Genomic DNA, 26,630 nt, shown 5'->3' on the forward strand with positions numbered 1-26,630 from the left:
TGTGGAAAATTCCTGTGCATTGATCTGGAGTGAATTCCAGGGTAACTTAAGTTAAAAAAAAAAGTGCAAACATTTAAGAGTGTGTATGGTATGCTACTTTATAATTTTCGGGTATTTTCCTCTCACCCCCAAATTAGTCCATTAAATTATTTACTAATGAATCACTAATTGCTTAAAGATGATGACCAGAGAAATTTAAATGTAAATATTTAAGGGCACTGAAACTTGAATATCAATTAAAAATGTCATCTTTAAAAAGGCTATAAATTAATGAGAATGTAGTATTCAATCTACAAAAATGTACTTAGACACAGCTGTTTTGAAGAACACGTGCACTACATGGGAGATACCTGTATCTGAGTTGGGCAGACATTGTTTCTTAGGTAAATTTGTTAATAAGCAAAGGGTTATTACATCTACTGGTCAAGCTGTTTTTTTTTTAAAAACACTGTCCTTCTTTGGGACATCTAGGGGGCTCAGTCGGTTAAGTGTCAAATGCTTGATTTGGACTCAGCTCATGATCTCGTGATTCATGGGATCGACCCCCGCGTTGGACTCTTGTGCTGACAGAGTGGAGCCTGCTTCAGATTCCCTCTCTCCCTTTCTCTTTGCCCTTCCCCTCCCTATGCACCTGCTCACCCATTCTCTCTCTGTCTCTCAAAACAAATATTAAAAACAAAACAACACTGTCGTTCTTTGGGGTGTGTGAATGGCTCAGTTGGTAGAGTGTGCAGCTCTTGATCCCAGAGTCATGGATTCAAGTCCCACATTGGGCATGGAACCTACTTTAAAAAAAAAAGTGAATAAAAAATGCTATCCTTCTTGAATAGCAGATGAACATATCTGTGGCAGATACAATAGGCTGCATTATTCAATCTCTATTCCAATTCTTTCTAGTATTCTTTTCTGTAGTACATGTGTTGTTGAGCTAAAAACATCATTTCTCAGATGTCATTGTGGCTCAGATTCTGTGTATGATTTAGGTTCTACTAGGCAGATGCACACACGGAATTGTGAATTTGGAACTGAATTAACTGGAGAGAAGCAGTGGTGTGCAGGATCCTTTGCTGATAGGCTCCAACGTGAGTAGCATGGCATCAGAGTCAGCGGTTTTGTCACTAGCTTCTGGACATCAAGATTGTGACCGAGGTTGTGTGATGCTGGAACCAGCAGTTGGCACAATTACTTCAAAACTCTGCCACATCCCGGCAATAGCAGAAATCGCTTTTTCCCTTTTGGGCCAATTCTGGGGTTTTCTGGGAGTCAACCTTGGAGCATAAGATCACTTAATGCTTTATAAAATCACTTTATTCTTAGATATTTCCTTTTTTCCTGATACTGAATTTTAAATGATAAAATATTCTAGGGAAACTACCTTAAAAATATGATGTATATTCTTTTGAAGTTCCCAAGGCATAGAATTCTGTATAGAACACCCTGAACTATTAAACTCACCACCAGCTAGCAGCCTTCTGTGTGCTGAGTAACCTGGCTATTCTCCTCCATTTCCCTTTGGCATAGTCATTAAAGAAACAATCCCAAATCCATCATTTCCTTCCTATCTTGCTCTTAACCTCTTATCTTTTGTTCACTGCTTTTTAATGAGTGCAGCAACTACTGCCTATCAGTCAAAGCAAGCCACCTCTATTGATTCTGTAACATGCATTACAAAGAGATGATTTAGGCTCTTTTAGGGAATGTTAGCCACTCAAACATCTTGGCATATATGGCTTGGGTTAAAGACAAATAGGGCCATCTCTACACATAAGAAGGTTCTTTGTCATGGGGCTTTGGAGTCTGGCCTAGGAGCTAAAAGCTTTTCTTTTAAATGGATATCATTCCTAGCTCCTTGCTGCTGTTTGCTGTTTCCTGGGGAAGGTGAGTTCTTAGAAAGGCCTTCCAGAAGAAGAGAATTGTATTCCATTACAAGAGTCAACAGTTTATCTAGGCTAAGACCCAACAGAGACCTGGAGTTTGATTACAGAAAAACTTTGCCTAGGCCAAATCTGGAAAATGAAAGGATAATTTAGGTTGGTTCCAACGCAAAGGAAATAATAGGGTAACGGTAGAGAAAGTGATGGGTTGCCTGTCACCTGCTTGTCACCGTGAGACCAACTGGAAGGTTATTTAGGAATGGAAAGGTAAAAATCTTTAAAAGGAGCCATGTCTATCAGCGTAGTAAGGGCTTGTTGAGTTTTGTCTCAAGTGCTTAACTGCAAAGAAAATTCTTCCCAATAGCTTCATGCAGCTGATATTTCTACTGTTAGAGGTGATATTGGATAATAATTAAGAACATGAACTCTCTGGAGACATTGGCACAATTTCTCCAAATCCCAGTTTTACCCATCAACATATCTGTGACCTAGGGCACAAGATTCATAACTTCACTGTGTCAGTTTCCACAACTATAAATGGGGATAATAACAGCACTTCTCTTGTAAGGTTGTCATAAGGTATACAGGGGTAGTTAGATGTAAAGCAATCAGAATGGTGTGTCACAAACACCACATAAATGCTAGTATTCGGGTCTTCATTTCCTCCTCAGAGGTCCTTTATGATAATCATATGTAAGAAATGATCCCCTGCTGTCTTTGTCTCTCACAGAACCTTAGGTTACTGTCTTCCCAACACTATTTTTTTTTAAGATGGATTAAATTATTAATTCCCCCCATACATATATACAAATAAATTTTCAAACTAAAGGTATGGTCCATTTGTAGGTGATGAAATAAAGGTGCTAATAAAGATTTTCTCAGTGAATGGGGGAAAATGTGGGAGAGAACTTGGAATTGATGAATTCATTTGTTTAATCAGCGTTTGTTGGGGGATTAGTATGAGTCAGTCGCCATCATGGCATCGTGGGTATCAAGATTGGAAAAAAAAAAAAGAGCAAAAGCAGTTTTCTCTCCCTTACTCACTGTACGTTTTCAGAGAGAAGGTGAATATCATCTCCATGCAAGGAACGTGTACCCCATAGTCCCTAGTATAACGTATGGGACATTTGAGCTTAATAGTTTATTCATACATGTAGATAGTTAAACTCAAAATGGAAAGATTAACTTAACTATTCAATAATCACTCAACAGTCTGCCTTGCTAAGATTTGTGGGCCTCAGAGAGAATTAAGATTCCATTTTGCATGATAATTTAATAATGGATTAGCTTATCATTTTTCTTTTGTTTACATGGCTATTCTTCCAAGATCAAAATTGCAGTGAACTAACACACTGATAAAGACAGACATTTCAGGAATATTTATATTGAGCCTTTTGGAATGTTTGAAAGGAAATATAGTCCCTTTAAGCCTAACTTGGGGTTTCTTTTTTTTTTTTTTTCAATATATGAAATTTATTGTCAAATTGGTTTCCATACAACACCCAGTGCTCATCCCAAAAGGTGCCCTCCTCAATACCCATCACCCACCCTCCCCTCTCTCCCATCCCCCATCAACCCTCAGTTTGTTCTCAGTTTTTAAGAGTCTCTTATGCTTTGGCTCTCTTCCACTCTAACCTCTTTTTTTTCCTTCCCCTCCCCCATGGGTTTCTGTTAAGTTTCTCAGGATCCACATAAGAGTGAAACCATATGGTATCTGTCTTTCTCTGTATGGCTTATTTCACTTAGCATCACACTCTCCAGTTCCATCCACATTGCTACAAAGGGCCATATTTCCTTCTTTCTCATTGCCACGTAGTACTCCATTGTGTATATAAACCACAATTTCTTTATCCATTCATCAGTTGATGGACATTTAGGCTCTTTCCATAATTTGGCTATTGTTGAGAGTGCTGCTATGAACATTGGGGTACAAGTGCCCCTATGCATCAGCACTCCTGTATCCCTTGAGTAAATTCCTAGCAGTGCTACTGCTGGGTCATAGGGTAGGTCTATTTTTAATTTTTTGAGGAACCTCCACACTGTTTTCCAGAGTGGCTGCACCAGTTTGCATTCCCACCAACAGTGCAAAAGGGTTCCCGTTTCTCCACATCCTCTCCAGCATCTATAGTCTCCTGATTTGTTCATTTTGGCCACTCTGACTAGCGTGAGGTGATATCTGAGTGTGGTTTTGATTTGTATTTCCCTGATGAGGAGTGATGTTGAGCATCTTTTCATGTGCCTGTTGGCCATCTGGACGTCTTCTTTAGAGAAGTGTCTATTCATGTTTTCTGCCCATTTCTTCACTGGATTATTTGTTTTTCGGGTGTGGAGTTTGGTGAGCTCTTTATAGATTTTGGATACTAGCCCTTTGTCTGACATGTCATTTGCAAATATCTTTTCCCATTCTGTTGGTTGCCTTATAGTTTTGTTGATTGTTTCCTTGGCTGTGCAGAAGCTTTTTATCTTCATGAGGTCCCAATAGTTCATTTTTGCTTTTAATTCCCTTGCCTTTGGGGATGTGTCAAGTAAGAAATTGCTATGGCTGAGGTCAGAGAGGTCTTTTCCTGTTTTCTCCTCTAGGGTTTTGATGGTTTCCTGTCTCACATTCAGGTCCTTTATCCATTTTGAGTTTATTTTTGTGAATGGTGTGAGAAAGTGGTCTAGTTTCAACCTTCTGTATGTTGCTGTCCAGTTCTCCCAGCACCATTTGTTAAAGAGACTGTCTTTTTTCCATTGGATGTTCTTTCCTGCTTTGTCAAAGATGAGTTGGCCATACTTTTGTGGGTCTAGTTCTGGGGTTTCTATTCTATTCCATTGGTCTATGTGTCTGTTTTTGTGCCAATACCATGCTGTCTTGATTGCAGCTTTATAGTAGAGGCTAAAGTCTGGGATTGTGATGCCTCCTGCTTTGGTCTTCTTCTTCAAAATTACTTTGGCTATTCGGGGCCTTTTGTGGTACCATATGAATTTTAGGATTGCTTGTTCTAGCTTCGAGAAGAATGCTGGTGCAATTTTGATTGGGATTGCATTGAATGTGTAGATAGCTTTGGGTAGTATTGACATTTTGACAATATTTATTCTTCCAACCCATGAGCACAGAATGTGTTTCCATTTCTTTATATCTTCTTCAATTTCCTTCATAAGCTTTCTATAGTTTTCAGCATACAGATCTTTTACATCTTTGGTTAGATTTATTCCTAGGTATTTTATGCTTCTTGGTGCAATTGTGAATGGGATCAGTTTCTTTGTCTTTCTGTTGCTTCATTGTTAGTGGTTAAGAATGCAACTGATTTCTGTACATTGATTTTGTATCCTGCAACTTTGCTGAATCCGTGTATCAGTTCTAGCAGACTTTTGGTGGAGTCTGTCAGATTTTCCATGTATAATATCACGTACCTGCAAAAAGTGAAAGCTTAACTTCATCTTTGCCAATTTTGATGCCTTTGATTTCCTTTTGTTGTCTGATTGCTGATGCTAGAACTTCCAACACTATGTTAAACAACAGCGGTAAGAGTGGACATCCCTGTTGTGTTCCTGATCTCAGGGAAAAAGCTCTCAGTTTTTCCTCATTGAGGATGATGTTAGCTGTGGGCTTTTCATAAATGGCTTTTATGATCTTTAAGTATGTTCCTTCTACCCCCACTTTCTCGAGGGTTTTTATTAAGAAAAGTTGCTGAATTTTGTCAAATGCCTTTTCTGCAACGATTGACAGGATCGTATGGTTCTTATCATTTCTTTTATTAATGTGATGTATCATGTTGATTGATTTGCGAATGTTGAACCAGCCCTGCATCCCAGGAATGAATCCCACTTGATCATGGTCAATAATTCTTTTTATATGCTGTTGAATTCGATTTGCTAGTATCTTATTGAGAATTTTTGCATCCATATTCATCAGGGATATTGGCCTGTAGTTCTCTTTTTTTACTGGGTCTCTGTCTGGTTTAGGAATCAAAGTAATACTGGCTTCATAGAATGAGTCTGGAAGTTTTCCTTCCCTTTCTGTTTTTTGGAATAGCTTGAGAAGGATAGGTATTATCTCTGCTTTAAACGTCTGGTAGAACTCCCCTGGGAAGCCATCTGGTCCTGGACTCTTATTTTTTGGGACATTTTTGATAACCGATTCAATTTCTTCGCTGGTTATGGGTCTGTTCAAGATTTCTGTTTCCTCCTGATTGAGTTTTGGAAGTGTGTGGGTGTTTAGGAATTTTTCCATTTCTTCCAGGTTGTCCAGTTTGTTGGCATATAGTTTTTCATAGTATTCCCTGATAATTGCTTGTATCTCTGAGGGATTGTTTGTAATAATTCCATTTTCATTCATGATTTTATCTATTTGGGTCATCTCCCTTTTCTTTTTGAGAAACCTGGCTAGAGGTTTATCAATTTTGTTTATTTTTTCAAAGAACCAACTCTTGGTTTCATTGATCTGCTCTACAGTTTTTTTTAGATTCTATATTGTTTATTTCTGCTCTGATCTTTATTATTTCTCTTCTTCTGCTGGGTTTAGGCTGTCTTTGCTGTTCTGCTTCTATTTCTTTTAGGTGTGCTGTTAGATTTTGTATTTAGGATTTTTCTTGTTTCTTGAGATAGGCCTGGGTTGCAATGCATTTTCCTCTCAGGACTGCCTTTGCTGCATCCCCAAGTGTTTGGATTGTTGTATTTTCATTTTCGTTTGTTTCCATATATTTTTTAATTTCTTCTCTAATTGCCTGGTTGACCCACTCATTCGTTAGTAGGGTGTTCTTTAACCTCTATGCTTTTGGAGGTTTTCCAGACTTTTTCCTGTGGTTGATTTCAAGCTTCATAGCATTGTGGTCTGAAAGTATGCATGGTATGATTTCAATTCTTGTATACTTATGGAGGGCTGTTTTATGACCCAGTAGGTGATCTATCTTGCAGAATGTTTCATGTGCACTCGAGAAGAAAGTATATTCTGTTGCTTTGGTATGCAGAGTTCTAAATATATCTGTCAAGTCCATCTGATCCAATGTCTCATTCAGGGCCCTTGTTTCTTTATTGACCATGTGTCTAGATGATCTATCCATTTCTGTAAGTGGAGTGTTAAAGTCCCCTGCAATTACCACATTATTATCAATAAGGTTGCTTAAGTTTGTGAGTAATTGTTTTATATATTTGGGGGCTCCCGTATTCGGCACATAGACATTTATAATTGTTAGCTCTTCCTGATGGATAGACCCTGTAATTATTATATAATGCCCTTCTTCATCTCTTGTTACAGCCTTTAATTTAAAGTCTAGTTTGTCTGATATAAGTATGGCTACTCCAGCTCTCTTTTGACTTGAAGTAGCATGTTAAATAATTCTCCATCCCCTCACTTTCAATCTGAAGGTGTACTCAGGTCTAAAATGAGTCTCTTGTAGACAGCAAATAGATGGGTCTTGTTTTTTTATCCATTCTGATACCCTATGTCTTTTGGTTGGCGCATTTAGTCCATTTACATTCAGTGTTATTATAGAAAGATATGAGTTTAGAGTCATTGTGATGTTTGTAGGTTTCATGCTTGTAGTGATGTTTCTGGTACTTTGTCTCACAGGATTCCCCCTTAGGATCTCTTGTAGGGCTGGTTTAGTGGTGATGAATTCCTTCAGTTTTTGTTTGTTTGGAAGACCTTTATCTCTCCTTCTATTCTAAATGACAGATTTGCTGGATGAAGGATTCTCGGCTGCATATTTTTTCTGTTCATCAGATTGAAGATTTCCTGCCATTCTTTTCTGGCCTGCCAAGTTTCAGTAGAGAGATCCGTCATGAGTCTTATCGGTCTCCCTTTATATGTTAGAGCACGTTTATCCCTAGCTGCTTTCAGAATTTTCTCTTTATCCTTGTATTTTGCCAGTTTCACTATGATATGTCATGCAGAAGATCGATTCAATTACGTCTGAAGGGAGTTCTCTGTGCCTCTTGGATTTCAGTGCCTTTTTCCTTCCCCAGATCAGGGAAGTTCTCAGCTATTATTTCTTCAAGTACACCTTCAGCACCTTTCCCTCTCTCTTCCTCCTCTGGAATACCAATTATGTGTAGATTATTTCTCTTTAGTGCATCACTTAGTTCTCCTATTTTCCCCTTATACTCCTGGATTTTTTTTTTATCTCTCTTTTTCTCAGCTTCCTCTTTTTCCATAATTTTATCTTCTAGTTCACCTATTCTCTCCTCTGCCTCTTCAATCCAAGCTGTGGTCATCTCCATTTTATTTTGCAGCTCATTTGTAGCATTTTTTTTAGCTCCTCCAGGCTGTTCCTTTGTCCTTTGATCTCTGTAGCAAGAGATTCTCTGCTGTCCTTTATACTGTTTTCACGCCCAGTGATTAATTTTATGACTATTATCCTAAATTCACTTTCTGTTTTATTGTTTAAATCCTTTTTGATCAGTTCATTAGCTGTTGTTATTTCCTGGAGATTCTTTTGAGGGGAATTCTTCCGTTTCGTCATTTTGGATAGTCCCTGGAGTTGTACGGAACTGCAAGGCACTTCCCTTGTGCTGTCTTGAATAACTTGTGTTGGTGGGTGGGGCCACAGTCAGACCTGATGTCTGCCCCCAGCTCACCACTGGGGCCACAGTTAGACTGGTGCGTACCTTCTCTTCCCCTCTCCTAGGGGCAAGATTCACTGTGGGTGGCGTGGCCCATCTGGGGTACTTGCACACTGCCAGGCTTGTGGTGCTGGGGATCTGGCCTATTAGCTGGGGTGGATTGGCAAGGTGCACAGGGGTGGGAGGGCCAGGCTCAGCTCGCTTTTCTTTGGGTGATCCCCTTCGGGAGGGGCCTTGCGGCACTGGGAGGGATCAGACCCTCTTCCGTGGGACTCTTGTCTACGCTTGGCTCTGAAGAGTCCGTTCTGCTAGTCTTCTGGCAGTTTTCTGGGTTATTTAGGCAGGTGTGGGTGGAATCTAAGTGATCAGCAGGACGCGGTGAGCCCAGCGTCCTCCTACGCCGCCATCTTCCTTCTAAGGCAATCCATTGGAGACTCTTAAATACAGAAAACAAACTCAGGGTTGCTGGAGGGATGTTGGGTGGGGGGATGGGCTAAATGGGTGATGGGCATTAGGGAGGGCACTTGTTGGGTGTCATATGTAAGTGATGGATCACGAAATTCCACTCCTGACATCATTATTACACTGTATGTTACCTAACTTGGATTTAAATAAAAAGGTTTTTTTTTTTTGCAAAAAAAATTAATCAGGTCAAAAAACAAAATTGAGTGGAATCAGAGAATACAGGCATTTAATAGCTCAGAGAGAGAGTGGTAAAGAGTGTTTGAGAATAGAATGGATTTAGGCATGAGACAGACTGAAAAATCCCCAGCAAGGCTGAACTGTGTATCCATTCTCAGCATCTGAAATTTCCCTATTACCTAGATATGTTTTAATGATTTGATAAGGTTTAGAAGATGTGAATCTGAAATAAGGAGGAAATGACCATGACCGTAGAAAGGTGAAGTCTCAAAACTTGCTGCTTGCAGCAAAGGCGTGAGAGTTCTAAAAGGCCGAGACAGAACAACAGGAAGTGAGCATTCTGTACTCCGGGATGAGTAGTCGGACCGTTTTAGGATCTTGCAAATAACAAGGCTGTAAATAGCTCCTGAAATCCTTAGCTCAACACCCACCCTCAGGTTGGGCATACGAAGATGAAGTAAAAGAAGTCTTTGGAAAACGTTGTTGGAGTGTTATGACATGAGGAAGTTGCTTCTCCTCACCTAAAGCTCAGCAAAAAGAGAACATATGCAAAGGCCTTGACAATGTCCCCTGAAGTTTGGCAGAACATAAGGGACTGTAACTTTAGTGTGAAGCTGTGTTAGGTTAGCTGCCTAGTGGTACTAGGGACAAAAATAGATGGTAGATGTTGGCGGAAGAAGCGTATGGCTCAGGAGGGCCAAATGAAGACTGTACTGGACAAAGAGGCAGCCTCAGTGTTTGAATGTTTATTTATTTTTGAGAGAGACAGAGACAGAGTATGAGTGGGGGAGGGGCAGGGAGAGTGGGAGACACAGAATCCTAAGCAGGCCCCAGGCTCTGAGCTGTTAGCACGGAGCCCAGTGAGAGGTTCAAACTTGCACTCGTGAATCGTGGGATCATGACCTGAGCTGAAGTCTGAGGCTTGCCAGACTGAGCCACCCAGGCGACCCTAAAAGGGGGCATTATGTAAGAGAACTTCAGGTAGAGTTTGGAAGTGAATTATTAGATACAAAAACTCTCAGTGTAGGGGCGCCTGGGTGGCTCAGTCGGTTGAGCGGCCGACTTCGGCTCAGGTCATGATCTCGCGGTCCGTGAGTTTGAGCCCCGCGTCGGGCTCTGTGCTGACAGCTCGGAGCCTGGAGCCTGTTTCAGATTCTGTGTCTCCCTCTCTCTGACCCTCCCCTGTTCATGCTCTGTCTCTCCCTGTCTCAAAAATAAATAAAACGTTAAAAAAATATATTAAAAAAATTAAAAAAAAAACTCTCAGTGGGGTCCTACATGTAGAGAGGTATTATCTACATCAAAGAAGGTTCTCTAGTATTTCTAAAGATGGTTGGTTTTCCAAAATGACACAAAGGTACCTCATGAGAGAGACTTGGTTTGTATAGAAATAATGCCTGACACATAACGAGCATCTATCTGTCTCAGAAATTACGAATGCCTTGTATGTGTTAACTCAAGTTCTCACTGCATGGGGAAATGAAAGCTCAGAGAAGTTAACTAAATTGCCCAATTCATGTAGCTAGTTTGTAGCCACCACTTATAAGTCATAACAGTAGAATAAGCCATTTCTTGCCTGTTCCTTACCTACCTTTCCTCCCACTTTAGCCCAGAGGAGTCAGTGCAGGTAGGGGTGGAGCGGGAGAGGAGTCAAAGTATAGGTGGGGATGTGGAGAAACAGACCTGTTTTCCCATTGTAGTTTACACTATAAAGCAGAAACAAGCTGTAGAAAGAATATGTCTTAGCTTTAAGTGAAATTTGGAGTTTTGTTACTATAAGGCCATTTTACTCATATTAGATGCTGTCTTAATGTAAAGGTTCTAAGGAATTTTCATTTTTTGAGAACTGTCCAGAAAAGTCATGAGATCTGCCCTCAATTTAATCTCTCTTAGTATGGAAAATTAGCCCGACATATCTGGGAAGCGGGGGAAGCAGTGACATTGTTTTCTGCTTCCCCTCTATGGAGTTCCGTTCTTTGAACATGGCATACATCATTTGTTGAGTAGGAACTGTATGTAGAATGCTGTATTCAGAGCTGTAAAGAATCTTAGAAGGAGCTTTAAACATATAAAGATAGGTAAATAGACAGTTAGACAAGCAAGAGGTAAAAAGTAAAAACATGTTTTCATTTACAGCTATAAAAATAGTTATGATGTTTAGAATGCCTGAGTAGAGTTTTATGGAGGACAGCCAAATATAGCATAGAGGAGAGGCCCACACAACAGAAAACAATGGGAAATCTCAGTCCTAGGGAGAAAATCTGTGGGAGGATGGGAATAGATCACTACTGAAGGGAGTTAAGGATAGGATGCAGACTCCATTTATCAGACAGAATAGAGTAGAGCTTCATTGGTAGCAAGAAGGTCAGTGGAATAGGACTACTGTGGAGGGTTTGAAAGCCATTGTCTCATATTTAATCTAACCCCCTGTGGTGTAATGTACCACCTGGTAAATCACATTGCACACTAATTTTACCGGCTTAGGCCAAGTAGCCTAGGGGAGTCTTTGTTTCTGTAATTGAGAAGCTCTATAAGAATCAAAGGTTTTCTGGATGAGCTATCATCTGTATCAACAAAATTTGGTACTGCACTGGAAGTGAAAGACATACTTGATTATTAAATGTTCTGCTTTATTTAGAGAAACATATTTGTGACAAGGGTAAACAGCAAGCTTGCAAAGTTTTATTTGCTGAATCTAGAAACAGACTGGTGATAACTCTATTATTTATGGTAATGGATTCACAATGGTGGTTGTAGAATTTCTTTTCCTGGGTTTCTGATGAGGAAGAAAGAGGAAGAATGAATATTTTCTCTCTAAAACGCTTAAATCAACTTTCTAGTGTTTTAAAAACTTGGATTCATGAGAATCCCAGGCATTACATAGCTGAGTGAAGTAGGGTTTCAAATGGATGTCTTCCCCAGGTCAGATAGCTTGTCTCAATGAGGTAAAAAACAAAACAAAACAAAACAACAACAAAACTGTCTGGCTACTGGAAAACACTTAGTGTCCCTTTTAGCTGAGAGTCTCATAAAGAAATAAAACCAAACTGCATAGGCAGAGAATATGGCTCATGATACTTATTTTTTCAGGTATATTTCACATGTTTTTACCCATTTCTTGACTTTTTTGTAAGTGGTAATCCTGCTAATTTTTATGTGGCTGATTTAAGAATGTGATTCTGAATCTAGGAGAGATGTCTGGAAAAAAGGAGAGGGCAGTGCACTTTGTCATTAAGACCCCCATAATTATTTGTGTAATGTAAACAATCACAGAAATTCAATTGGTTTAATACAGTCTAAACTTGAAACTCAAAATCATCATTTTATTCAACATCAAATTATCAAAAAGGAAAGAGAGCAGTTATTAAGTTGGCCTTGCAAGAACTGTATCTTGTGATTCTTGGAGCTCAAAGGATGTACTGATTTGGTGAATATTCATCTTCATTCATTTTTTTGGCAGTTATAATTTGGTACCCACTGTGTGCCAAGCCAGCATTCCCATGATTCTCGAGTGTCTGTGAGACTTCTGAAGACATGTAATATCAGCACTTTATAGCATCCAGTCTTAAAATTTAAATCCATATATCTTTTACATATTTAGGATTGGCTGCTTTTCTTTCAAATGCTTAGAGAATTTATTTTCAGTCTTTTCCTCTAGGAGTCAACTGCCCCTTCCCTTTCCCACCTCTTCCACTCCCCTTAAACCTTTGAACACCTCTGAGTATTCTGTAATATGTGTGACATACATATCAAATTTGTTTGCTCTGCAAAGGGAATCATTCTCTGCTGCAGAATTTGGGACTTTTTTTTAAAATCGAGGGAAGTACCAGAATGTTCGCTGAAGAAAAGAAACAACTCTTAATCCTAAAATCAGGTAATTATTTCTTAGCCTGCAGCTCACCTAATGTTAAAAACAAACAAACAAACAAACAAACAAAACCAAAAAACAAAAAAAACCTCTCCAAAATCTAACTCTCAGTAAATGATGCTTCTAATTCATCCTTGCCAGAAAACACTGACTTCTTCATTGAAGGAAGTCCTGAGTTTTTGCTGTTGGATTCCCAAACCACATAATTAATTTATTATTATTATTTTTTTACCTGCAGATACATATTACTTCCTGTCATTAAGAACATAGATCTTAGACTAAAAAAGACTAAAGATAACTTTAACATACATATGCCACAGAAGGCTGCTGCTCTGTGTTGTCACTTAAATCAGGCGGTAAGAGAATTCTTTCCTTGTTTGGCTGACAACATAGCAGTGAGCTCCGCGTGGAGAACACTGCTGTATTTCCCTTGGGCACTTTGACTGACAATCACATGTGATAAGTTAAATACCATTTTAGGTGCCAGCACAAATGAAATTTTAAAAAGAAAGCTCCCGTTCATTGATGAGAGTAGTTGGTGAGTCTTCTTGAAAGACTAATTGCATTCAAATGCCTTTAAAAATTCTTCTTTTCACCTGTGTGCAAACTAAAAGTAGAGACCTGTGTTAGGATCCAATTATCTAACACATTTAATCTCCTCTGCAGTCAGATAGCCAGTAGATATTCTGGGAGAGAAATATTTTGTTTTTATATGGTAGATGCCAACAAAAATAACAGACTGGTCCTTGCTGTTTTCTAAGTGAAAATTTACCTTTAGAGCCAAAGGACCACATGAGCCTCGTCTGTGTACATGCCCACATCTGCCAATATATATTTGCATAAATGATTTGATTGGGAAAAAGAGTATATGAGGATAGACATTGGGTATCTAGGGCAAGAGAGAAAAATAGAGCATCCCTACTTCCACGGAAGTTGCATTGGGCTAAGTCTGCACCCTACCCTTTCTAATCCTGCTTCAAATACATCCTAGTTTCAGCACAGTTAAAACGGAAAGATCATCATCCTGTCTTGGGTATCCTGTGGGTTTTTTAATTCATGCAGCTCAGGAGTCCGTATCCTGGACAAAGTGATAATCCCCTGATGAACAGTGAAGAACATAGAGGAGAGCTTGATACCTGGTGGGTGTAGAAGATTCTCACCGTATACCTTGGGTGCCATGCTGAGGCCTGGTGGGCAAGTGGCAGAGCCTGGTGAGCACAGACTATGAATATGTGAGTGCTATGTGAGACTTCTCCCAGGCCCTTGCAGGAATATGTAGGAATGTTCTCTAGAATATGGCCTCTTAGAGCCACACAAACAGGGTAATGTATCACTGCCCTGTTTGGGTTGCCTCATGAACTAAACTGAGCAGTGGATTCGGTTATTTGGGACGGACGAGTGTAGGGAGCTGACATGCCTTTTGCAATTTTGGTGAAAACCAGTTTATCTGAGTAATTTGAGAGATAAATATTTTGGTACATCAAATGCATTTTATGAAAGTAGTGTGGGTTTGAATTTACAGATTTAATTAAAGTGTTTATATTCCTGATCTTTATAAACCTTGTTAAAAGCACTCCTCTTAGAATTGGGTTATAGACAAAAGCAGTTTGCCTTCAACAAACTTTGGAATTTGTGTCACCAAAATATCCCAAAGCCCCACCAGACTATAGAGGGAAATAAAAACACATTAGTGTGAAAACTCAGATTTCACTACCTAAATGCCCCTCCATATTGACACAAACCTCAGTCCGTGGCTGGTGGGAGTGGCAGTAATTCTGCCACTAGGAGGCTGAGATACTGATGCACTAGCAATGAACTCTGGTTTTCCATGTAATCGCCAAGTCATGCTACTTCCTTACCTCTACATGTTGACTGAAACTCTAGAGCCAGGCTTCTGCTTTTGAGCACTTCTGTTCCTTGAAGGAACTGGGGCCCACTCTCTATGCCTGGTATTCTGATAATCTTAATAGCTTTGGCCAACTAGGGTAGAGGGCTTGACCCTGAGGAGGGAGTATTTCCCCCATTTTCTATCTCTGCTGTCACTTCTTGTGGTCATGATGTCGTTGCCAGTCAGATCTGATCTTAACTGTCCACTGTGGTATCTCACCCTCTGGGTTATTTCTCAACCCTCCCCAGAATATGACCAGTGATTCTGATCCCCATCTGAATCTTCCTTGCTCTTCTGGGACTACCTTCTAAACTGATGCTTCTCAAACCTTCTAAATATGCACATGGCACATATGGAGATCTTGTTACAATGCAGATTCTGATCAGTAGGTTTAGAGTGGGGCCTGTGATTTCTGCTGATGCTACTGGTCCAGGACCACATTTTGAGTTGCAAGGCTTTGTACACAGAGTTCTCCTTCTTCAGACTTCTTTCTGCTGAGTTCCAGGTTCCTCCCTCCTCTTTTTTTTTTAATACCTTTTACCAAAGTTACTACATACTTGTATTTAGGTTATCATGAGCACTTTCTCAATAAAAAGTACCAAACCATTTGTGGACCCCAAGAGGTGACCTTCTCCAAGTCAGCCAAGCAGATTTTTACTGCAAACCAGAAGTTCTCCAGTCTCTTTCTTCCTGCGGGATGTCACCTCCTCTAACCTATGAAGATAATTCAAGCTCAATAGCAGTTATATTCTTTAGAACATTCTGGTTTTGAGAATCCCTGTGTCACTATGAGACCATGCCTCTTAGGTCTGCTGACAGTCATTTAGAAGCATGAGTCTAAGTTCATTCAAAAAAGGCAGAGAGTGTTTCCACTGAATTTAAGAAAATATGAGGTAGCACATTATTCTCTTTCTTCTTTGCCATGTTGTACCTTCAATTTCCTCTAAAGTAGTATGTAAAACTGTTGAAGGATCTTCACTGAAGAGTTAGGGTACTTTCAGAAAGGAATGAAAACAGAGAGGAGAAAGGTTAAAGTTCTAGCTAAGTTGAAAAATTGTTTTGAATAGCTGTAGAAAGATGTTTAATGATTGTACCTTCACAAGGAGAGTGGATCTTTCCAGGGTTAACCTTGATCTCTTGATCTGAATTTTGCATCTGTGTTTTCCAGGATTGCCTGTGACATCTCTTATCCTAAACAAAAGCAGACCTCACTCCCTGCACCCTTCTCCTTTTTCTGTCCCTTATAGTGTCCTAAGGGCTTGAGGGGTGGCATGGACTTTGCCTGGGTGACAGCAATTCTTTCTGTTTTCTGGTTTCATAAACCCTCCAACCCGACTTTGCTCTTAGATATTCCACCAATGGGAGCTGTGGGCTTGAAAGGTCTTTAATGAATTGACCTATTGGAAAGCCTATAACACAGAATACATTTAATTAAAAAATACTGTTTAAATCTATGGCAAGAAAAGAATATTTCTTTAATTAACAAGGCATATGTTATTCTACACTTGGAGTTGATGGGTATCTGTTACAGCAATCGTTTTTTTTTTCCCCCTGGGATGGGGTGGGTGGTGGGATCTGTTGAAAGCACAAAAAAGGTATGTCAGTCTATAATGAACCAAAAAAAGTATGAGATGTCGACCTATTCTGTAATCTTTCAAAGCCATGGTTTCCTTATTAAGACAGATAAACTCTCCCAGGCTCTAAAAATCTCACAGAATTTCACAAGGGGATTTGAGACTATTTTTAATGTGGTGCCACAGAAGAGCAGATAAACCTTCATTCTAGTCCTTTGCTAAACGGGGCTCAGCAGATTTCTAAATCTGATTTCTACTAAGAGTAAGTTCTAGAGCTGATATTTCCATTCTGATTTATATTCGTGTGGTGCAATTCATGTGCTAAAGGAGATAAATATAATATTATCAGTTGTAAAGTGTTCTATTTTTAGTGGCCTGCAATTCCTAAACATTTTTGAAAAATCAGGAAGGGCTTTGCCTGTAGATCAGTCATCATCAACCTAATCATCATTAGGGATGCAACAAGATTCCTCTCTCTCTCTCTCTCTCTCTCTCTCTCTCTCTCTGTCTCTGTCTCTCTCTCTCATCTGTGAGGAATATGATGTTCAGAAAGATTCTATAAATTTCTCAAGGTAGCATAGGGCATGAGTAGCACAAAGGTGCTTGAGTTTTTGCTTTCTGTTTAGAGCACTATTTAATAAACCAGTCTACATACATTTCTAAAGCCAAATGTGATTTTAGGAGTACTTCATTTTCTCTGGTAATAAAACCTCCATTTCAACAAGCCCTCTGGCTACAGTCTACATTTTCTCTATAGACCCTAGCCCCAGAAAGTGTGATTAAAAACTGAAATGTACTTCTGGGAAATGAGAATATGCTCTGAAACTCTATGTTTGGTGCTTTTCCACTTGCAAAACAGTTAAAAGTGCTTTTTACTGTTCCTTTTTTCCCCTCATACTTCTAATACAAAGAAGCACAGTATTATTATCATTCCAGTTTGCCAACAGCTATTTCAGTGCCCATCCGAGTGTCATCCAATAAACTAGTAATGAAATGGAGACAGGTTGTCAGAGCTGTTAGGTGTGTATTATTGATGGACCACTTAGTCTGGTCCTTGCAACCTCTCTGAATTTTGCTTTCTCATCTTTAGGATTCCTTACAGTACCAGATTTTTTTAATGTTTATTTATTTTTGAGACAGAGAGAGACAGAGCATGAACGGGGGAGGGTCAGAGACGGGGGGACACAGAATCTGAAGTAGGGTCCAGGCTCTGAGCTGTCAGCACAGAGCCCAACATGGGGCTCAAACTCACGGACCGTGAGATTATGACCTGAGCCGAAGTCGGATGCTTAACCTCCTGAGCCACCCAGGCGCCCCTACAGTACCAGATTTTTAAACTCTGTTCCACATAATTTTTAATCTTTAAAAACCTTATAGTATTGGGGCGCCTGGGTGGCGCAGTCGGTTAAGCGTCCGACTTCAGCCAGGTCACGATCTCGCGGTCCGTGAGTTCGAGCCCCACGTCGGGCTCTGGGCTGATGGCTCAGAGCCTGGAGCCTGTTTCCAATTCTGTGTCTCCCTCTCTCTCTGCCCCTCCCCCGTTCATGCTCTGTCTCTCTCTGTCCCAAAAATAAATAAACGTTGAAAAAAAAAATTAAAAAAAAAAAAAAAAACAAAACCTTATAGTATTTATTATGTTCTAGGCACTGTCCTAAGAACTTTACACATACCAACTTACTTACCTTTGTAATAACTTCTATTATAGGTAAGTACTATCATCTCTCTGTTTATGGATAAGGAAACTAAGCTTTACAAAGGCTAATTAACTTGCTTAAAATCCCACAGCTACTAAGTGTCAGTGTTGCCATCTGACCCAGTCTGGCTCCAGAATCCGTGCTCTTGCCCACTGTATTCTTCGTTATGACATTGCCTTGCTTCAGTCCTTATAGCTCTAAGTTTCTTAATTTGTGGTTTGAGAGGTCTTTCTTTACTTACCAGTGCTTTGAGATTTGTTCTACTATATTTATCATGAAACACGCTTGGATTAATAATGAAAGAGCTCACCGAGTCCCTTGGTTAGCCTTGTAAGTTCCCAGTCAACAATATTCAACACCTTTGAGAAGATTGTCTTTGGGCAGTTCTAATCTAGTACGTGAGAAGTTATGTGTGGTTGAATCACTCCAGTCAGCTCTCCTTTACCCTTCCAATCCCTCAATGGCTACCATGAACACTGGCAGTCAGTCACCATAATTGGAGATCAGGCCTTAGCAAAACTGAATTCTGAAACAGATTTGATTCAGATGAGAAGGGACTTGAACCTTGATCTTCAACTACCATAACTTTCTTCTTTTGAAAGGAAACTCATTATGGAAAAACTTATTTTTTTCCCCTGAGTTTCTGAAAAGCCAGATTGTATGAAAGCCTTTTATCTTGAACACTTGAGATATTATCAACCTAATACCTGAGCCAAGAAATAGAATTTCTACAGAAAATTCTCAGGTGACATTTTTGGACTATCCAAGAGGAAGTTCAGTCCCTAGGTGTTTAATAAATTAGGCCTGCGCATTGGGTTATGAGGTATATTTCATTGAGAGTACTTGGTATCGGGAGTCCTCTGTTTGATTTAAGGCTTTATTATGGGAAATGGGGGGAGCCCAGCTGTGACTAAGAGGTAACATCTGTGTTTGTTTCTTAGCATTTGGTGGGTACCTGGAAGGCCCTGAGCATTTTCTCCTTCCCTATGGGGACAGTGGTATTGTGGTTGTGAGTGTGACCCAAGAAGGGCCTGAGCCCTTCAACTGTCATCTGTCAACTGCCAGATGTTGCTGACAGCAGTGCAGCTGTGTCCCACTTCCAGACAACATCATATATAAAGCCCAAGGTTTAAAAACTGATTACTTAGGGATTGTCTGTTTGCATTTTAGAAGCATTCTTTATTTCATAAGAAGTTTAATAGGGAGTTACTTTAGATAGTTCTCATGTGCTTAAAATAGGATTTGATTTATAAACAACTTCACAGAAGCACAACTACAATGAGGGAAGCATGATTTTCACTTGAGAAAGAGAAGAATATGATTCTTTAGATAGATCATGTCCAGGGGAGATAGTTGTGATGTTGTGTTTATTAAGCCCTTATTTGATATTCAGATTACCTGATAGTATGTAGTCATCTTACAATATTATCACGGTTTACAGTTTACGTTGCTTTCACATGTGTTCCCACAGCGACTTAGATCTTCGCAATATCCCCATGGGGTCAATGATGGAAGAAGTAATAGCCCATTTTACAGTCGAGTTTGGCTAAGGTTCTGAAAAATTGGGGCACGCCTTTTATGAAATAGTTTGAACAGCATTTTTCAACCTTGTCAGTCTGTTTAAATGGTATCTGTTTAGGCTCCCCTCTTCTAAGCTTTGATTCAATGGGGTGAGTCCTGAGAATCTATGTTTCCAATGTTCCACAGGTAAATTTGAAGAATATCTAGGAAATAACTAGGAGGATTTGAAAGAATTTGATTCAAACTCAGGTCTTTGATACCAAGTCTTCTCTACTTTTTCTTATATACCCCGCCGCTTCCCTGAGCCTGAATTCTCTCTGTGATGGTTACTGGGTAAATTCCTAGGCATTCTTGTAAGTTTGAGTAGAGAGCCATAAGAAAGCCATTTGTGAAAGGTGACCATGTCAAAGCCTGTAAGTTCAAATCCTACTTCTACCACTGTCTTGTATGACCCTTTAGGTCGGTTAGATAAATATTTAACAGGCACACACTATGTGCTGGGCCCTGAGCCGGGTGGTGGGGGTTGCTCTAAAACTGTTTATAGGCTTGTAGGGGAGATTGGGATCCTTAGCTTTTTTTTTTTTAATTAAAAAATGATCCCAGGGAGTGATTTCAGCAAGATGGTAGAATAGGAAGCTCCAGATCCTTCTTCCCCTAATGGAGAGATTGACTCAAAATGATACACAGACCAGTTTCCTTTGTGAGAAATCCAGAAAACAGGTAAGAGGCTCTTGCACCCTAGGCAAGTGCAAACCAGCTATATGACACTGTAGTCCTTCCTGCTAGCTCAGTGTAGCACTATCAGGAGGAAACTTCCAGCCCCTTGGTTCTCAGTGGGGAGGGAAAGAGAAGCTTGGATTCAATTTTTGACATTCAGACTTTTCTGGGGGGCTAAGGGGATGGGTTTCAGTCTTGCTTGAATCTAAATGCCACCAGGAAAGGGTGTCAAGTTGGGGACCACTGAAAACAAAGGTGATGGCTTGGAGCATTCACTTGCTATACTCTCCCCACCCCCACCCCCACCCCCGCCCCCTGCTAACCTGAGAATAAGTAGGAGAAAACCCCCAACTAGTGGTTTCTCCTTGGGGAGGAGCATTTGTCCACTGACTTTTCAGAGATACGTTCAAGGGACTGGTTTCTGTTTCTCCTGACTCAAGAGTGCTGATAGCTGGCATACACTAGAAGTCTGCTGCTGAAAACAAAAGAGAGCTGGGTGTACTGAGGCAATTCCAGAAACTTGCAATACTGCAGACTGACACCAGAGAGAGCAAGAGATTATGAGTTACTGCACCGCTCCCCCCCTCCTCCCCCGAAGCCCCCCAAACAGGAAATCCCTCTAGTTTGGAATTTATAAGTACAAGTCCAGTGAAGATGCAGCTCCAGAAAAGATTTGGAAGGTCCCCACAATCTCTAGCTGGGCTAATGGGTGAAGATTTTCCTGTATGAAACCAGTCTTTAAAGATTAGGAGAGGTGTCTGCTTTTTTCAAATGCAGAGATCCCCACAAAAAGTTGCAAGGGTACAAAGAAACAGGGAATCATGGTCCAATCAAAGGAACCAAAGAAGTCTCCAGATACTGATCCTTAAAGAAGGAATTATGTGAATTAGTTGACAAATGATTTACTCATCCTAAAGATGATCAGTAAACTCAGAAAAAAATGCTGCATGGACGAAATGAGAATTTCAACAAAAAGATAGAAAATATAAATAGAACCAAACAGAGTTTTTGGAGCCAAAGAGTACAGTAAATAAGCTGAAATATTCTTTGGAGGAGTTCATCAGCAAACTTGATGAAACAGAAGCAGAAAGGAGCATGGTGGCTGCCAGGAGCTCAGGGAGAGGGAGAGGAAGCAGAAATGGACAGTTGTTGTTCAACAGGTACAGAGTTTCAGTCATGTCAGATGAAAATGTGTTAGTGGTCTTCTATGAAACAGTGTCCGTAGAGGTAACTACTGCACCATACAGTAACATTTGGTTAAGAAGATAGATTTCATGTTGTGTGTGGGGGCTGTTTTTTAAAAGCCATACACCCACAAGTGTAAAAGTGACTGATTATATCTTTATTCTCCTCCCAGGAGCTTAAATCATTTGTCAGTCAACGTGAGTTGATGAATGTTGGCTAGAGATCCTAAGTGAGAAAATATCCCTCATTTGGTAGGAGAAACATGTTTGATTTGAAAATCCAATCAATGAAGAAGAGAAACACTGTTTTTTTTTTTTAATGTTTATTTTATTTTTGAGGGAGAGAGAGAGAGAGAGAGAGACAGGACGAGTGGGGGAGGGGCAGAGAGAGAGGGAGACACAGAATCTAGGCTCTGAGCTGTCAGCACAGAGCCCGACGCGGGGCTCAAACCCATGAACCGCAAGATTGTGACCTGAGCAGAAGTCAGATGCTTCACTGACTGAGCCACCCAGGCACTCCAAGAAGAATCACTTTTATGCTTAACTAATGCCTTTAGCCACTTGTCTTGAAGACTTTCCTTTCAGTAATTACCTTTAAAGATAAGCAAAAACTTCCCATAACAGTTAAATTAACCTACTGGTTCATCTGGATAATGAGATAGAAATAATTAATAAACTTAGGTTTAGAATTATTTTTGAAAGTAAACTTTGGGACTGGGAAGGGAACCAGTTATGCTGGGCCATTCAGTGTTGTCCTTAAGGCAGTGTTGAGAACACTGATGAGCCCAGCCTGAATCCTGACATTCTTCTGTCTCCTTACCCCACATTAAAGGCTGACTGCCCTCTATAGGCTCAACTCAAGTTTCCAGCAGTACTCGCCCTACACAGGAGATGGATAACCAGCTCCCATTCAGGCTTGCTCTAGCATCTTGTCTTGCCACGACAGGCCTCCACTTTGTAATGGTTAGTTTATGTGTCAATTTGACTGGACTAAGGGATGCCAACACAGCTGGTCAAACATTTCTGAGTGTGTTTTCTGAGTGTGTCTCTGAAGATGTTTCCAAAAGAGAGGATTGAAATGGCAGACGGAGTGAAGATCACTTTCACCAATACAAGTGGGCATTATCCCATTTATTGAGGCCTGAATAGAACAAAAAGATGGAGGAGGAGTGAATTTACCCTCTGTTTAAAAGACATCGAGACTCCTGATTCTGGGGCATTCAAACTCAGCCACGACCTACACCATTGGCCAGCTCTTGGACCTTTGGACATGGACTAAATTACACCACTGACTTTCCTGGTTCTCTTGTTTGCAGATGGCAGATTGTGGGACTTTTTGGCCTTTATAATTGCAGGAGCCAGTTTTTTTGAAAATGTTCATTGATTTTGGGTGGGGGGTGAAAGGTAGAGAGAGAGGGAGACAGAGGATCCAAAGCGGGCTCTGCTCTTGGCAGCAGAGAACTGATGTAGGGTTCAAAGTCACAAACCGTGAGATCATGACCTGAGCCGATGTCAGACACTTAACTGACTGAGCCACCTAGGGTCCCCTGCACGAGCCAATTTTTATAATATCTCCTTTATAAATCTCCGGAGGTATATAAATGAATATATATCTATATATCTCCTATTGGTTCTGTTTCTTGGAAAACCCTGAAACACATTTATAACCACAGAGCTGCCATTATCCTTCTTGTCACAACATTCCCTGTTTTGGCTTAGTTCTAACCTCTGAGTAGTTACTAGAAGCTTTGGATCCTAATGGGATTTGGGGTTAGCTTTTTCAGCCCTGTCTCAGGGGTAGAACCTACTCAGCAGGTGAGACGATGACCGTGTTATGCACTAGCAGTTCTCCCTGGTGCCCACAGTGTACCTGCTCTTTCCGAATCATTAGCTAATGAGCTAATTAGATTTCTACCTATGTACCTGCTCATCTGTTAGGAGATGGCTTTACTTGATTTTAGATCTTCCTCTCCCCGATGCCTTAACTATTTGTACAGAGATCATATCCTCAAATCTTTTTAATGGTATGCTAGGTCAGCAGAGTGAATTCTGGTGCCAGAACTTGTGGTTTCCAATCACAATCGCAGAACTTGTGCTTTCCAATCCCTACATCCACACCAACTTTTTCTGCTTGATCAGAACTTGAGAAGTGATGACAAGAGGAGCACATTAGTATTTCTCAACTAGGTAAGCGAAATGTCTGTGTTTGCCCTTTAGTTTCTGCCATGTGGTGGTGGTCTTTCTTTATGGCAACATTATGCTCCACCAAATTTACAATAAAATCCAAAATTTTTGCCACAACTGGTGTGTGATTTGGCTCCTGGTTGTCTTTCTGATCTCATGTCTGCCACTCTTCCTTTTTATGATTTGATAAGTTTTTTTGTTTCAATTTGATAAGTTTTAACATTTGCAAACATCCCTGAGACCATTGCCACAATCAAGATAATGAACATTATCCATTATCCCCCCAGATGTTTCTCCTGTTCCTTTGTAATCCTTTCAGAATATCCCACCCAGTGCCTGTAAATTGTGACATTATTTCCAAACTGGCCCGTGGTAGCAGAACCGACTCCTTTGTGAGTTCCAGGCATTCTTTCCTTAAATGCCTTAAGATGTTCCTTTCTCTGGCCTCAGGTGTTTCCTCACAGGCATGTGCACCTGTCCTAGGTGCTCTCTCTGTGAAGCTCTCTCTTGAGTCAGACACTCTGTGCTGCAAAACCCTAGCTTCTTTGATCTCCCTGGACTCTCAGCTCAGTGTTCTTGAAGAATCAACTCCTCAGCACCTTGGGGAATCTGCTGGCCTCCACCTTGACTCCGCCTCCCTACACTCTACCACTCTTCTTGCTCACTATCCTACTTCCTTTCTCACTGGCCTTTTTTCTATCTTGCAAAAGCCAGGCATATCCCTACCACAAGGTCTTTGTTCTTGCTCTTCCTGAAGCCTGGGAGGATTCCCGCAGATACTTGCATGCTTGCCTCTAAAAGCAATACTTTCTCGAATAAGCCTTTACTAACTCTCTTATCCAAAATGATACCTCATCTCACCCTCCGTCATCTTATCTGGCTTTATTTTTTTTCCATAGGATTAACTTCAGTGTGCTACTATATTTTATTTGTTTATATGAATTTGTTTATTTTTATTTTCCATTTCCTCCATTACAGTATGAGATATCTGAAGACAGACATTCTGCCTATTTTGTTTAACCTTGTGACTTAGCACATAGTGTCTGGCACCTTGTTAAATAAATCAATGAATGTTGAATGAACAAATGAATTTTAAAAATGAGTCAGTGAGACTACTGTTGGTATTCCTGACTTGCTTATTAGCAACATGACTTAGAGAAGATTTGTTTCTGAGCCACGATTCTTGGTTTCTGTCTTCTTTACCCCAAAGTGAATTCTCCCTTGAATCTATTCATCTGATCCCCAAAACTCATAGCTCTCTTTCATCTTCTGTTTTTAACTTTATCCTCAATCAGACTGAACCTGGTTGTAACAGCAGCTTCACTGGAAGCATATGACCATTACCTTCTGAAATTAGGGCTTGCTTGACAAGAGGTGAATAGTTGCCCATTCTAGTGACCAGCATTTGAGTAACAGTTGGGTTTACATTCTTTAGTACGTTGCCTTCAATTATGTTGATAAACTAAATGCTGCTTCTCTTAATCAGAATAAATGACAAGATTATACTGGCATGGGAAACAATTGTAGTGATTTAGAAGATTAGAATTCATTGTAAAGATTTAGAGTAATTTCCTTGTGGTGCAAACAAACAGGTTAAAATCTATCCCCTATAATTCCTTGTCTTCCAAATTTTTGAGAAAAGATTTTTTTTTGCAAATGGTAGAGGTGGACATCATATTAAAAACAGTCTTTCATTTCAGGAACATTTGTTAGTACTGTTAGTTTCTGTTATAAGAACATATAAACAAGAAAATATTAGTAATAGTATATATTAGTAAGAATATATGTAATATTATTGCACATAATAGTAAGAATGACATTTCAAAATATCCCACCTGCAGTGGGATGTACAGAAGGCATCTCAAACTTAGTAGGTCCAATAGCTGTTTCCTACCCACATACCCACCCTGAAAACCAGCTCCCTCTGTGATCTTCTGAGTCTCAGTGAATGAATTTAATTTTCCCAGTTGCTTAGACCAAAAGCCTTCAGGTTATTCAGTTCTATCCTTACACCTTTTCTCTCATGTCTACTCCATCACCAAATCCGGATCTTACATTTTTCACCGTCCCTTTAGTCCAACCCACTGTCATCTGGCCTGAATTATTTCATTGGCGTTACTAATACATCGATGCTTGAAGATGAAATTAGTTTGAATTTTCTCCCATTGTGTTATTCTTGTCAGCTTATACTAATTTTGTAAGGAATTTGGGGAGCTGTAATATTTTGCTGTGATCTGGCATAAGTTACAAAAGGTAGAAATTATCCCTTGAAGCTTGATAAAAACTTGCCTATGGAACTGTCTAGCCTGGCACCTTTTTTGTATATTTTTTGTCAGTTCTTCCATTTCTCTGTTACTAGCCTATTCTAGTTATTTCTTGAGCTAATTTTATTTTGTACTTCTAAATGCATCATTTATTTTAATCTAAATTTTTTTCAATGTAATGGCATGAAATAATAAATTATATTTTAAAGTACTTATTGATTTTTAACATGGAGATACCAAAGAAAAAACAAAATGAAATTTATAAAATGGCCCTAGTATTTCAAGCCAGACTTAAAAAAAAAAAAGGGAAAAGTACAACTTGTATAATAGAAAATGACTATACACATTTCAGAATGAAATGTTAAAGTTGCCACTGATCCCCTCAACCCACAAGTCCCTTTCCCAAATGTAATCACTTTTAACTATTTCTAATGAGGAGATTTGTTTTTAGGTTTAAAAATGAATGCAAACATAAACATCAGTCATTTTAAATTTCTGTCTCTGCACCTTGGTGAGTATATTTTGGATATTTGCATCTGTTTGTATTCATGTTCATTTACGAGATTGAACTATAGTTTCCCTTTCCTGTGCATATCTTTCAAAGTTTCATTATCTTTACTGGATTGGTCATATGATTTTGTTATTATCTGTTTTTTTCCTATGATCAAGAAAAC

Source organism: Prionailurus viverrinus, chromosome A3 (genome assembly GCF_022837055.1).
Source record: "Prionailurus viverrinus isolate Anna chromosome A3, UM_Priviv_1.0, whole genome shotgun sequence".
NCBI lineage: Eukaryota > Metazoa > Chordata > Mammalia > Carnivora > Felidae > Prionailurus > Prionailurus viverrinus.